At 39.3% G+C, this 14,853-nt stretch overlaps 1 protein-coding gene and 1 long non-coding RNA gene across 6 annotated transcripts in view; one reads left to right on the top strand and one right to left on the bottom strand.

Moving 5' to 3' along the window:
* Nucleotides 1–14,853, top strand: part of DPP10 (dipeptidyl peptidase like 10) — a 1,271,598-nt gene that overhangs the window by 112,884 nt on the left and 1,143,861 nt on the right. The gene's annotated exons all lie outside the window — the stretch shown is intronic.
* LOC112648405 (uncharacterized) lies at nucleotides 4,919–13,744 on the bottom strand. 5 transcript variants are annotated; one of them, XR_003128998.2, is made up of 5 exons: nucleotides 13,678–13,744; nucleotides 13,039–13,220; nucleotides 9,138–9,303; nucleotides 8,792–9,001; nucleotides 4,919–5,267 (listed from the first exon to the last, which is right to left on the bottom strand). It is a non-coding gene; the product is annotated as an uncharacterized LOC112648405 (long non-coding RNA). The 5 variants fall into 5 exon arrangements; XR_003128999.3 differs by having other exon boundaries at nucleotides 13,662–13,715; XR_003128997.2 differs by lacking the exon at nucleotides 13,678–13,744 and adding an exon at nucleotides 13,519–13,670.

Here is a 14,853-nt window from a genome sequence, read left to right as displayed (position 1 = left end):
GGACACAAAAGAGGCAAATTGAAAATAGGAGTAGATATTGATTAAACACAGACATTTCTTCATAAAAATGCTTCCACGGGGTATCCCCTCTTGGAGAGCCCATCAGACTCTTATCTCTTCTCCTATTTAACGAGTCAGCAAGGAGGATCTAGCTTGTATATTCAGCTATTAACAATGCCTGTTCACTTCATATACTTTTGCCTGGGACGGGTTTGGGGATAGAGAACTTGTGGTCAGCCTTCTGTGAGTAGAAATGTAGAGCTATACAGAGAAAACACATTACATGCAGGTATATAGCAACTGTATCTTGTTTCTAGAGGGTCAGTCCTAGATTGTCTGAAAAACTGAAAGGGAAGCGTGTGGATAATTGCCAAGTGTTGATCTATTTGGGGCTCCTTCAGACCATAGTCATGATAGTCTCCTAATTGGAGCTTCATTCCCAAGCTGAATCTTCTCCCAGAGGTCTTCACATGGGATCCACTTTTGATCTTGATTACAGTTTTGAATTTTATTTCCAAATGTCCATTCTTCTCTCTCTGCCTATCCCTCAGCACCTGATCTTATTACAGGTGGAGGGTCTCTTTCTTAGTGATCTCTTCCATCCTCCAGTCGGTAACTTAAAAAATCATGAGCATAACTGGCGTGAAAGATTTGGGAACCATTTGCTATTCAGGAGAAACTCAAAGAAAAATAAACTCCATGAAGTATTTGCTGTTCTCCCAAACTGATAGCTGATATAAAGGCAGCATTGTGTAAAGCACGCATCCTCAGTTCACCTTGTGATTGAGAGGCCTTTGGAAGTCTTCTAAGTGAGCAGTAGATTCACTTTAAGTCAACTAAAAGTAATTTTAAAAATTCATGACCATCTCCTGTCTCAGCTTTCTTTCACATAAGAGTACTGTCTTTCGTCCTCCAACACATGAAACTTCTATTTGGCTTCAGACTTTGCACTTTCTGTTCCCTCTTCTCTAATGCTTTTCCCCATGCCCTGTGTATAGTTGGTGTTTTCTCATCTGCTGGCATTAATTTAAATGTCTCTGGTTAGAAAGATGGTCTCTGGACAATCACTTTTTATTTTATTTTATTTTATTTTATTTTATTATTTTATTTTTTTAATTTTTTATTTAAGAGAGTGTGAGACAGAGATTACAAGCAAGGGGGAGAGGTAGAGGGAGAAGCAGACACCTCACTGACCAGGGAGCCTGATGCAGGACTTGATCCCAGGACTCTGGGATGATAACCTGCACCAAAAGCAGATACTTAACTGACTGAGCCACTCAGGCACCCATTTTTAAGATTTTATTTATTTATTTGTGAGACAGCTGGACAATCAGTATAAAGCAACCCGCCCACACCACTTTGATTTCCTTTATAACATCTATTTCAGCATTTTTACTTCCTTGTTCACTTCTCTATCTCCTCCATCAGATTATAAACTCTTTTGCAGCAGGAATTTTCATCCTTCCTGCAATATGCTCCATGCCCAGCATAATGCTGGACACATGGTTGGTGCTCAATAAATATCGTTAAGCAAAATGGCAAACGTGAGCTCTATGGAGAATATTATATGTTCAAAGATACAGTTCAGAGATTTTTGCTGACTTTCTTAACACCTTCTCCTCCTGTGCCATAAGCATCATGGAGGCAGGGACCACGTGTTCTTCCCACTGCACACGCTCTTCGCCTAACATATGATAAGTATTTGTGAAATAAATTAGTGATTCAAATTAATTTGTGTCTGAGCTTCAGTTCCTCATCAATAAAGTAAGATTAATAATTATACCAAAATTTAAGTTCCACGAGGGCCAGAATCTCATCTTTTAACTCTTGTTCTCTAGTATCTAACATGTTGCTTTGTAGGCACTCAATAGATTCTTCTCAAAGAAATTGTGATCTATCTCATACAATTGTTGTGAAGAATATAAATAATATATGTAACTAATTTACCATAATTCCTGTTATATAGTGAGCTGGAAATAATTGGCCCTAAGTATTTAGGTACATATGTTGAGAATGTTCAGATAGCAACATACAGTAGCATTTGAATATGTGGGAGCTCAAAGAAATGAAGCTTGGGCCTGAAAATATAGATATGGATGGCAATAGACAAAATCACAAGAGGAGATGGGTTCTTGAGTCCAACTGATTTATCTGAGGCAGAGTTCAGCTAGGATGCATTCTATTCAAGTTTCCCAGGATAGCGCATGCCCAGGACCTCCTTAGGAGGACCTAGGATATCAGGCCAACAGAAATCAAAGATTTTGGGGAGAGAAATTGTAGATTTAGGCTAGTGTCAGGTAGGAAGACCTTCATGGTAGAAAGACAGGCCACACTCCTTATCTTTATAGGCTTAATACTGGCCCAGGATGAGAAGGAGTGGTGCCCAGTGATGGGGCAGGGTGAGACTCCCTGCAATGATGCTCAGATGATCTCCCACCTGTTCTGTTTCTCTCCACCACCTCTTCCAAGCAAGCCTCAGTCCTCAGATAGCGAAGCATTGCTGAGTATATTTTACTAGGTTATTGAGACAAAGCAGTTAAAGGATACAGAAATCTTCTAAGACTTCGAAAAGAAAAATATATAGTTGATCATGTGCTGATGCAGGTCCTCTATGGTGCCTCAAATAAATGGTTTTAGTGTTGCAAGGTATTTTCTTAATCATATTTAACTACTTATCCTCACTAACTCATTGGTGTGACTCAGGTTACAGTACCATTCACCAGCAACCCCATCCTTTTCTTCTGAACAACAGCTGTGGTCTCATAGGGAATCCTAAAGAAGCACTGGGAGGATCTGCAGCACCACCTTTCTCTTACCTTGGAGTTCCCACCTGTCTGTTCTTCTGGGTCTCAAGTATTTCCTCACCAGCCCCATGGGATCTACCTCCTGACTGTCTCCTGAGCTCCTGTTCCCAGCCGCATTCCTGGCCTCTTGAACTAGATTCCATATTCAGGTGGCTACAGGAAATTTTAGCTCTCTTGCTTCCAATATGCCATTGGAACAAGGAGGGGGGAGGACTTTGTTTTGTTTGTTTGTTTGTTTGTTTGTTTGTTTGAAGGAGAGAAAGGGTAGATGTCCTTCTCCAAAATAAAACAGACACACACACACCCACCTTTTTGCTGTAGATATGTCATTCCTTTAGCACCCATTTCTCACTTTTGAGACTACTCCTCCTCACTTCCAATTAGAGAGAAGGAGCTTTCCAGTTTGCTTTTAGAGAAGAAATAAATATCCTCCTTTAGCATCTATTCATCACTTGTGAGACAGGTTTTTTCTAATTAGAAGGAAGGAACTTCTAAGTCTATTTTAGAGGAGAAATAAATATTCTCCTTCCCAAAATGCATTTTCAGCCAAAATATACCAGCTGGGGAAAAGTTAGAAATTTTACTAGGTTTATCTTTATAAACTATCTGAGCTGCTCCTGTTATAAATGGCCTCTGACATAAACCATTCTGGAAATTTCTGAGACAACATTGAACCAAGACTTTTGACTACAGACTTAAACTTATTTCATCGCATGTGTATTATAGACAGCTAAAAGATGTTTAATTAAGAGCACAAACCTAGCAAGAAAATAATCTCAACTAGCAGAAGATAAAGTGTTAGCCTTGAGAAAAGAAATATACTCCACTCGCTGGGCTCTACTTTATTGCACTATGAGACTCAACACTGGTTGGCTTGGAAATTCAGTCATTAGTGGAGTTGACAAGCATTACAGGCACATGGTTAAGAATGAGTCAGCTGAAAATCTTGGGACAGGCTGTTTGAGATTCAGAGAAACAAACGAATCTCTCCTTCCATTTTAACTTGCCTTTTCTATTTTGGAAGAAACAGACTCTAAATTTCTATACTTTCACAAAGAACATTTACTGTCACTTGAATGTGTCCCTTCAATTCCATTCTATTCTGAAAGCATCTTTCCTTCACCAGTCTGCTTTAGTAAATATTTATACCCAATCATCTCAAGTCCATTGGACTCCATCACATGTGTGTTTCAATTATTTAAAATCAGGATAGCGTCTCCTGGGCAGCTAATGAAGTCTCAATAGATATACATTATTGAAGCATATTGTTATTTATTCACCTAATAAATCAAGCCTATTGGGGAGTGTAGATGCAATTCAAGCACTAGAAATGAGGAATAATGATGGCATAGATCATTTCTGAATCACTCTAGCCCATTTTACAGCCTGCAAAATACACTGAATTCCATAAAAGTGACAAATGACACAATATTGTAATAAATAGCTATAGCTTGTGCATTGTGTATTGGAGCTTAGATTCATATTGAAGCTCTCTGTCAAAAGAGTGGATGATGAATTAAGTATTGAAATCATGCTCTGTAAAAAAGGAATTATATGTTTTCCATTTATCTTGATTTATTATATGGCATCATGTGCTTAAGTATATGTAACCTTTCCAAATTGAGTTGATTTAATATTAAGGAGAAATTGTTACAAAGGAAAATTTGGTATGTTTGGAATTCTTTATTTCTCTGCTTTATTTTTATAAAACTTTTAAATACTCCATGGTTTCTTAATCCTACTAAATTTTTTTTTTTATTTGTATTCCTGGATATCCGCAGTAACATTTACAGGGCTCATTAAAAATGAAAGTGCTATATCACAATTAATATTTCTCATTCAAATTCAAACATCTTCATATTAAAAATCTAGAAAACTTTCAATTTATATTAAATATAAATTAACAGAAGGGTGAATTTAGACTTCCACAATGATGGATTGAAGAATGAATATGTTTTGAATTTTTGAATTTATCCTAATTTCTGGAAATTTAAGTGAAAACTCTACCACTGTGCTTATTATTGGAAAATAGTAATTAGAGGAATAAACAAATACCAACAGCATTATATTGGTCCCTGCTATTTCTCCCCCACCTTAGCAACGTGGCAACAAAATGATTAAGAAGAGGAAAAACCCCAACTTTTATTTCATTGTTTCCTGAGGAGATGACATGTTTTTTCCTAGTCATAGAGCACTGACTTTATTTACTTGTGTTTTCTAAAGTTTACTTTGTGGCATACTTCGGAAGACCAGAATCTGAACAAGCCAGTCTGAACATTAACCAGCATGAAAGTCAGGGGAGCAAAGTGAAGAAATGAAACATATCTGTGACCCTCTCCACTTTCCCTGGGGCCCATCTGACGTTACATCTTCTGTTTGCCCTCTGCTTGTAAGCCTCTTCTTTGAGATATTCTTGAAGGCCTCCTTAGGTTGCTGGCTGGTGGGACAGAGCTCTCAGCAGATCTGCAGTGGGTTGAAGGACAAATGGTTTGAAATACAGTGACCTGAGGTTTGCCATTTTCTGCTACAACCGCAGGCAATTTAATTCGTACTGCAGTTTTTCCAAATGTGTAAATGGACCCAATCCTGCTTCCTGTGAGGATTAAGCGGGGTCCTCTATATAAAGCATACCACACAGTTTTGAAGTGATCATCTACCATAAGGTGCTATGAAAACTTTTTACGTCTTACCCCCCAGCTTAAAGTGTAAATTTTCTGGTTTGAATTCCATCAACAGGCACTATACTTTGGGGCCCTTCTCTAGACTATCCTAGACCATGTTCTATGCCATATTTTTAAAATTCTCACAACAGCAGGAAGGTAAATATATTATCTTTATTTAACTGATGCGGAAAGTTGCCCACAGAGTAGTTAAGGGGGTGTCCAAGGTCACTGAGATAGTAGAATGTGGGACTCAAGCCCAGGGTGGTCTGATAGCAAAGCACCTATTCCTCCCACTTATACCATATTGATTCTCACTAATGACTATTACTATTTAGAAACTGTACATTATAAAACATAAAGTACTTAGCATAGTGCGTACCCTCATACAAGTTTTAAATGAATGAATCAATAATTGAGGACATAGATGTTGCTCTCAATATCCTGTGTTCTCCCTTGGCACCAACATAGTGCCGTATACACAGTAGGCAGGAGGGAGGCGGAAAGGAAAAACAGGAGAAATGAAGTGGATGAGTGAAGCACGGTGGTGGTGGAAAAATGAGAAAAGACAAAGTGGGGAGAGAGAGAAAGAATTCCTTAGGAAATTTCTGTTTCATCCTGTGAAAAAAATCATACAAATATTTACTGCTTTTAGGCTTCAGTGAACTGTATTTGTTGTTTTTAATCCCAATGAAGAAGAAAGACTGAAAGATTTTCACTCACAATATAATCTCTCTCTCCGTTCACCCATTAATAATTTCATTCAGTTTCAATCACTTAGAATTGTGTGGGCCAAAGATGCTCTTATTGCCTTCAAGGAACATTGATGGATCTGAAATGCATCATCTGAGTGATATACCCAAATGCTACTCAAGTGTAAACCTCCTCTGAGCTCAGTAGGGCCTCATCTTGGAGTTGATAGCAAGAACGCATGGAAGCCTCCGTGCAAGCGCTCATTTGTTTTGGTGCTCTGCGCTGGACTTGTGTTCTGTCAACACAAGGACTCAGTCACTGCCTTCCTAATCATAGTGGACCAAGGAATAGCTTTAGGTCTGTGTTTTCCTTTGCGTTGCAGCCAGTGCTCTTTTCTTGTCATCCTCAAAATGCCTAGGATAGTATAGGGCAGGAAATAATGTCCTTAGTGAATACTTGTTCAACTGGATTGAATTGAATAAGCAGGAAGCAATGGAGTAATAGCTCTTTGTTACCACAGTGCCCCCTTGATCTAGTCTCTTGCTTTGTCCCCAGTACTTAAAGTCTTCTTATTGAGACATGGTGACAACCCACCCTCTTTGAATGGGGCTACTTGCAATGGGTTTTAAAGTCTAATGCCAATAGCCACTAGGAAACCAAAAATATAAACACATTTCTCCTCTGTACTTGGATTATTTAGTGAGATCAACTGTGGCTCTCTTAGAGGAGTGAAAGGAACCATGAAAATCAGGGTAAGAGAAATGGAACAGCACATACCTACCCTGAGTGTGGAGCTTGACATGACAAAATATGATGTCTAAAATGCCCGACCCAGACAGCAGGAGGCCTACATTCCAATCTCAGACTTGCTACTTATAAGCTATGTGACTCCTTGGTATGTAATCTAATTTCCTTGTGCCATGAGATTCCTTATATTTAAAGTGGGTCAGGCACTGTGCTGGGTACACATGGCTCAGCCAATGAATCATTCATTCATTCAACAAATACTTTTGAAGTCCTTTCTGTATACCAGTCACTATTCCAGTTGCTAGGGGTATGCTAATAAACAAAATGGACAAAAATAAGTTACACCAGCCTTTATGGTGGGGATGGTAGACAACATGTAAGATAAGTTACTATGTCATCTGTTTGATAGTAATGAGTGCTAAGAAGAAAGTTTAAGCGGTGATAAGGTATAATGGGTTTTGTTACAGTTCTCAAGAGTGGAGATTTTTCTGCCTCCCTCCTTTCTTTTCTTTTCCTCCCTCCTTCCTTCCCTTCTTTCTCTTTTTCTTTCCTCCCTTTGATTCCCCTTGCCTCTTTTCCTTTTTTTCTTTCTTTCTTTCTTTCTTTCTTTCTTTCTTTCTTTCTTTCTTTCTTTCTTTCTTTCTTTCTTTCCCTCCCTCCCTCCCTCCCTCCCTCCCTCCCTCCCTCCCTCCCTCCCTCCTCCTTCCTTCCTTCCTTCCTTCCTTCCTTCCTTCCTTCCTTCCTTCCTTCCTTCCTTCCTTCCCTGTTTTAGATGGCATGATACGGAGATGAGTCACTGAGAAGGTGATGTGGGCAGAAAGTCCATGAGGGTGGTGATGGGGCAAGCCATCTTGGCACCTGGAGGAAGAATATTTTAGGCAGAGGACAGGCAATGGTGTTGGGGCTGAGGCAGAATGACTGTGACAGGACATTATACTACACAATGGAAGCTGTTCTTTAAAACAATTTGGCAGTATTACAGTAAATGGAAAAATTAGACTCACAGTGTTTTTATGTAGGAATAAATTTAGATGTACAGAATAGTTGTGAAGAGTGACAGGGATTTCCCACTTGTTAATTTGCATTACCATAGTGCATTTATCAAAACTAAGTAACTTTATTCTGATTCTGCCAATTTTTCTATTAACACCCTTTTTCTGTTCCAGGATCTAATCCAGAATATGACATTACATTTAGGAGAGACAGTATTTGATACTCAGGTATTCAGTGAATTAAATTTTATTACTTTGTATCATGTGGCATTTGAAGGACAGCTGCTAACATTAGTTAGATAGGCCATTGAGTCTTCATTAGGTGGGGTCAAACATGGTAGAAAGAACACTGAGGAGGTGTTCTGGAGAACACCTCTGGAGACCTGGGTTCTTGTTTCAGCTCTGCCACTAACTGTGTCTCCTTGGACAGCTTTCTCTCTAAATGTGAGGCAAGTAACTCCTGTATGAAATGTAGAAATTTAGGTCTGGTTTCTAAGACCATTCCAGCCTCTTAATTCTGCTGTGGCATTATCATGGCTTCAGTGTCTTCACATACGGAAATATAAAATTATGTGACTGATTTCTTTAGTGCTAAGCAGGGATTTGTTGCAAAGTCATAGTAGGCTATAGAGAATTCTAGAGTTGCCTCTGCCCACACAATTTCATCCCATCCACCATCCATGCCCTGTCCTGTCCCCTGCACTTGTTCCACTCAATAGGAGCAAATGGCTGAGACCATCAATAAAAAAGGGACTATTCTCAGTGTTTTACTTGTGTTTCTGAAAACACCCTTATGAAGTGTGTACTATTTCTGCCCACTCTCTGGCTTACCCCTTAAGGTAGACAGGATAATGGCTCTCTAAAGATGTTCTTGCAGAGCCCGTGAATAGCTTACCTTCCATGGCAGAAGGTGATAATAGTGTGTGCGATGTGCTAATAGTAAGGATCAGGAGATGGGGCGATTACCCTGCATCCTCCAGCTGGACCTGATGTACTCATAAAGGTACTTGTAAACAAGAAACTTAGAAGGGAGAGAAGATGCTATGCTTCTGTCTTAGAGGCAGGAAGTGGCCACCAGCCCAGGAATGTATGAGGCCTCGAGAACCTGGAAAAGGTAAGGAAACACATTCTTTACTGGAGCCTCCAGACGGAACGCAGGCTCCAGACTGTAACATTATAAATTTGTATTTTTTATGCCACTGACTTTGTGGTAATTTGTTACATCAGCAATACATACTCACAGAGGTTAAAAAAATGTGTGCAGGATTGCACAGCTGACAGGTGTTGCGATCTAAATTAGAACCCAACAGTTTATACTCAGAACCACATTGGTAGGTACCAGGCCATGTTGCTTCACTGAAGTAATAAAAGAGTCTTCCCTGCAGGCTTCTTATAGAGCTTGAGGAACTGCATGGAGAACACACGGTCAGCACACCCAAGTAATATCCAATGTTTGTATTATAATGAACCCAACAATGTGCAGTGCTATTCACTCACTGCTTCTCCATCCTGCACATTTTGCAACCATTCCAGAACCTCCTTAAGTCTGAGTCCCACACTTTCATGCTAAGTTCTGATCTGTTTGACTCCTAAACCAGGGCAACAAGAATAACAATCACAAAAATAACCCCAATGCATTTGTATAGTAACTTAGAATCTCAGATTGTTTGGGAACACATGATCATACTTAGTTTTGAGTCCAACAGCTCTGGAAATGAGATGAGGGCATCAGTCACCCCTGCTGTGTTTGTCCCTCTTTCCATCTTCATCTTTTCTTCCTTTTACCTTTTGCATCTTGCCTATTCTTATGTATTTGTCCATATATCACTGAGTCCATGTCTTTACCCTGACCCCAGCCTTTTTCTTGCTTACGTAGCAGGCCGGAACAAAGATGTCATATTTATTGTCATTTGATACATAAAAAGAATTTGTGTATTTATTTATTTATTTTTTAAAGATTTTATTTATTCATGAGAGAAAGAGAGAGAGGCAGAGACACAGGCAGAGGGAGAAGCAGGCTCCATGCAGGGAGCCTGATGTGGGGCTTGATCCTGGGACTCCAGGATCACGCCCTGGGCTGAAGGCAGGCACCAAACCACTGAGCCACCCAAGGATCCCCAGAATTTGTGTCTTTAATGTGAAGATGTAATTTACGTGTTTTTATAATATAAGGATAAGAGAAGTAGAAGGTATTGTATGTTTCTTCAAACTCCACAAGTAAGCCTAAGTTGCTTTTTTTAATGTGGCATTTAGCAGCATTTTCTTACATTATATGTTAATAGTCTGGGTTTGGAGAAATACCCCCAAGGAGGAAAGGATGTGTGGGAATAGAGTAATTGAGGCACAGAAGCCTGTTTCAGATGTGCTTTTTACTACTGACTGAGAGTCTCTTAGAGTTACTGAAGATGAAAGTGTGGATTGTGGTTTCTAATTCATCTTCTTTTCTCCTTGTTATTGGTACAAAGAGGAGGAACAAGACAAATCCTGTGAGGATGAGGAAAGGCACCCATTTTTCTATTTGCTCTACATTTGGGCTTAAATTGCTGCAAAGTCATTCCCTGGGGGAATTCTGGAGTAACTGCAGGTTACTAATAAATACTCCCCACTTTGATTTCTGCAGCCTCAGCATTTTCAGCCCCATAAGAGATGCTCTGAACAAGCAAATGTGATTTTAAGTTAGCTCTAAAATATGTCCCGATATGTGGGAACTATTTTTAAGACAACAGCAAGGACCTGACAGACTGCTATTTGCTGGAATGTGAATTGCCTCACATCTCTTTTGACCTTGCCCCACAATGAGGCTGCATCAAGCTATCATTGTCCCTTGGGACAACATATTTTGCATTGTACTGTGCATTAGTGCTCCCCTGAAAGATGCTGGCCATTTTTAAGCTGTATAATGGGGAAGAGAAAGTGGATGGCAAAACGGAGAACTGGGGAAAGAGGCAAGGGCCCCACAAGGGAAAAAGAAACAAAAAAACTGCAAAATGAAACGAGTAAAAGAGCAAGAGGATAAAATAGAGTGACAAATAACACTTACTATATACACTTACATCTGTCAATCAATCGTCTATCATCTATCACTGATTTATCTAACAATAATCTATCATCTACCTGTTGATTATGTATCTATGTATCTATCATGTAGGAGGCAGGAGGAAGAATGGTATATTTGAGCTGAAGCAAATCAGAATAGTAAAAGTCATCTTTATAGTTCTTTTGTCAAACAGGGTGAATGCCAAGAAAGTCTAGTTGGGGGTGGGAGGTTTCTCTTCTTTACTCTCAGCCATCCCTCTCCCCTAGCTTTCTCTGTCCTCATCAAAACCAGATGCTAAGTTTGAAAACAGGATTATGAAGACTATTTAAAATACTTAAGGGAAACTAGGTTTGTCACCAAAGACTTTGCCAGGTACAAAACAAACTGAAAAACAAGGTGTTTGGAATGAAGCCAGGTAACCTTGGCAGGTAGGGGTGGGTACGGGTAGCTTGGGTATTATAGTTCACTCAAAGGGACTAGGACAGAAAGGATCACCAGTGTTCTTTTTTTTTTTTAATTTTATATATTTATTCATAAGAGACATACAGAGAGAGAGGCAGAACATAGGCAGAGGGAGAAGCAGGCTCCTCACAGGGAGCCCGATCTGGGACTCGATCCCCAAACTGGGATCACGCCCTGAGCCAAAGGCAGATGCTCAACCACTGAGCCACCCAGGCGTCCCAGGATCTCCAGTGTTAATATCAATGAGAGGCCCTAAAGTACAACCAGCGCACCTCTAGGTGTTCAATCATCTAACTAGATATTTGGATATAACTCCAATGAATCCAATGCAAAACATTTAGTGAGCGACCTTGGTAATAGGTCCACAGGAGGGAGAATGATGAGGAAGCTTTAAATCATGCTATGAAGAATTGATGAAGGAATTAGAAATATTTAGATTAGAATAGGAAAGACTCTTGGGGACTGCGATATATGAAATACCTGCGGGGTTTTCATGGAAAGGAAGAGCGAAATTTATTCTGCTCTATTCTAGACTGATGTTTCTGAAACTTTTCATTGGAACTCATCTGAGTGGACAATACTCCTCTAGTAGACCATGTCAAGGTGGCTCCTAGCTGGATAGGAGAACTGATGGAGGCAACGAAGGTGGTAGTTACATCTCTACAGAAAAATGAACTTCCTATTGATGAAAGTTCTGATAATGAATTGAATTGCTTTGGTAGGTAGTGAGCTCCTTGACACTCATGGTGTTCAAGCTGAAGCTTAATGACTTTCTGGTGGGAAGAGACTATAATAATATTTCCAAGTTTCCAGTATTTTTATAATTCTTCTGGACAAAAGACACCAAATATGTTTTTAAAAAGCCTTTGGATCAGTAAGTGTTCAAGAAAAATCACGGATTGGGTGATTACTATGTGCAGCATACTGTGATCTGAAAGGAAAGAGAAGCTCCATTTCAGGCTAGATACAGATTAAACAAGAACAGTCAATCTATGCTGGACATGTGGCTCAAGAAATCAACTGAGTATCAGTTGCACTCACATGAGCCTGAGAATGAAGAACAAGGATAGCATAGTTTTTTTTTAATTTAAAATCAATTACAGGTAAATTTTGTAATGAAAAAAATTTGTGCATTTTGTCCAAGAGGGAATTAGTTCTCTTTAAAAGCAGGCAGTATGCCAAGCACTTTATGCACACACCAAATTTCAAAATTCTTATAACTACCCTGTGAGGTGGGTTACTCATTAAAGACGTGACAAAGCCAGGATTCCAGGCTGGTAGGATGTTAAAGAATTTTTTTTTCTTTTTTTTCCCATTCTCCACTGTGTCCTACCTCTCTTTATACTTGCCTTGATCATAGCATGTGGCACATTGTACTATTGTCATCACTTTCTTGACTCATCTCCTCCTTACTTGAGGACAGGCATCCTTTTATGTCTTGTATCACTAGCACTTTTCATGGGTACTAGTGTACAGTTAACGTTGCATAAGAGTTTGTGAGTAATAATTGTGTGTGAGGGGGAAGAGGCAGACACACAAGAACTAACTTTAGAAGGCTGGAGTGAAAAGGAGACCAGAAAAATGATTTTAGTGCCAATGACATTTTTATCATCAAATGATATAAAGATTTCTCTTCTACTCACTGTGATCTAATGAATTCACCACAAGCCACATGTGCCTCGTTAAGTATAAATTAATTCTAATTAGATAAAATTGAAAATTTTATTTCCTTAGTCACACTACCCACAAGTGGCTAGTTGGCCATGTTATTGGATAGTGAAGATGTTGAATATTGCCATCATTGAAGAGAGCTCTATAGGACATGCTGAAAGAGAACCAACAAGCAATATTTTAGAAGAAATAAAGAGAAATTTTAAAAGGCAAATTCAAATTTTGCATCAACTAAAATGTAGGGAAAAAAGGACAGGGATGAGGAAGAAGTACAACAGGAAGAGAGTCTTTGAAGAGGAACAACAAAACAAAACAAAACTCCTTACTTCAGAAGAAACGGATTAATCTGAGGTGCCCCGATTCTAATACAGGTTTCTCTCACTATCCAAAAGTAGAGCGTTCCCACAAATTCTTTCATAGACCATAATGGCATAAAGTGAAAGAACGATTACCATTTCATAAAGCAAAAGTCCTCTTTAGATTTCTTTCAGTTAGTGAAATCAGGTACTAATGTAGGGTTTTCGTAAAAGTAAAGTGGCATAAAGTGAACTTCTGGGTGGTGGGGAAAGCCCATAGCTCCATAAATATTACAGACCCTCATATCCATCTACCTTCACTTCACTTGCTTGGGGTCCAGTTTCAATCCCACAGTCCTCTAGAATAACCACTCCCTTTCTGACACCGTAAATTCTGAGTTCTCTTTTTATGCCATCATACTTCTTAGCAATAACACCACTCTGCAGCATCCAAGTCTTCGCTTCCTCATGCCTGCACCTGTGTAGCTGAATGTGGCTGGAGAAAAGCCTATTATCATGCTGACTGGTTGCACATTAAAGTCCTGAAAATTAAGCTTGTGTCTTTAATGCCCACAACACTAACAAGCAATCATAGAACATTTCTGTTGTCCATGCATTCTCCCTTTTTTAGGTAACTTCCTGCACCTATGTCCATATGCTCTCCTCTCCCTTCTGTTACTGGGGGTTAATGGTCCTTTGAGGCCAGCCCTCTACCCAGGCACTGCATCTACTGGCTTTCTGCTACTCAAGTCACTCCAGAAATCATCCCATTTCTTTCCTGCACCACCAATTTATTTCTTGGAGTATTATAAACATTCTGAAATTTCTTCCATTTTAAAAAAAGTCTATCTTCATCCTTTATTAGCTGTCTTTTATAGAAAATCTCCTTGGAAAAACTGCTTTTCTCTCTCCAGTTTTCTTATATTCTTATAATACCAAATTAATTAGAATTCCTTTCTTTTTTCCTACTCCACCTTGATGTATCTTGTCAAGGACACCAATAACTTCTATAGTTAAATTTAATGACAATTTTATTGGGATCCCTGGGTGGCGCAGTGGTTTAGCACTGCCTTTGGCCCAGGGCGCGATCCTGGAGACCTGGGATCGAATCCCACGTCGGGCTCCTGGCGCATGGAGCCTGCTTCTTCCTCTGCCTGTGTCTCTGCCTCTCTCTCTCTCTCTGTGACTATCATAAATTAAAAAAAAAATGACATTTTTATTATTATTATTTTTTTTAATGACAATTTTTAACCCTCATTTTATCTGTCAGCAACATTTGGTTCAGTGGATCAATTCCTTTAAACACTTTTTTTTTTTTTTTTTTTCAGTTTCTTCCAAGGCAGCCCACTCTCCTGGTCTTTTATGTCATTGATTACTATGTTTCAGTCTCTTCTCTCAGACCTCATTCTCATGGCTTCCATTATCTATGTCCATCCTATATCTCCCCCCAGTCCTCCAGACTCAATATCCTACTGCCTTCTGTCCTCTCCA

The sequence above is a fragment of the Canis lupus genome, chromosome 19 (assembly GCF_003254725.2).
Source record: "Canis lupus dingo isolate Sandy chromosome 19, ASM325472v2, whole genome shotgun sequence".
Taxonomy (NCBI): domain Eukaryota; kingdom Metazoa; phylum Chordata; class Mammalia; order Carnivora; family Canidae; genus Canis; species Canis lupus.
This window is presented reverse-complemented; position numbering and strand designations above follow the sequence as displayed.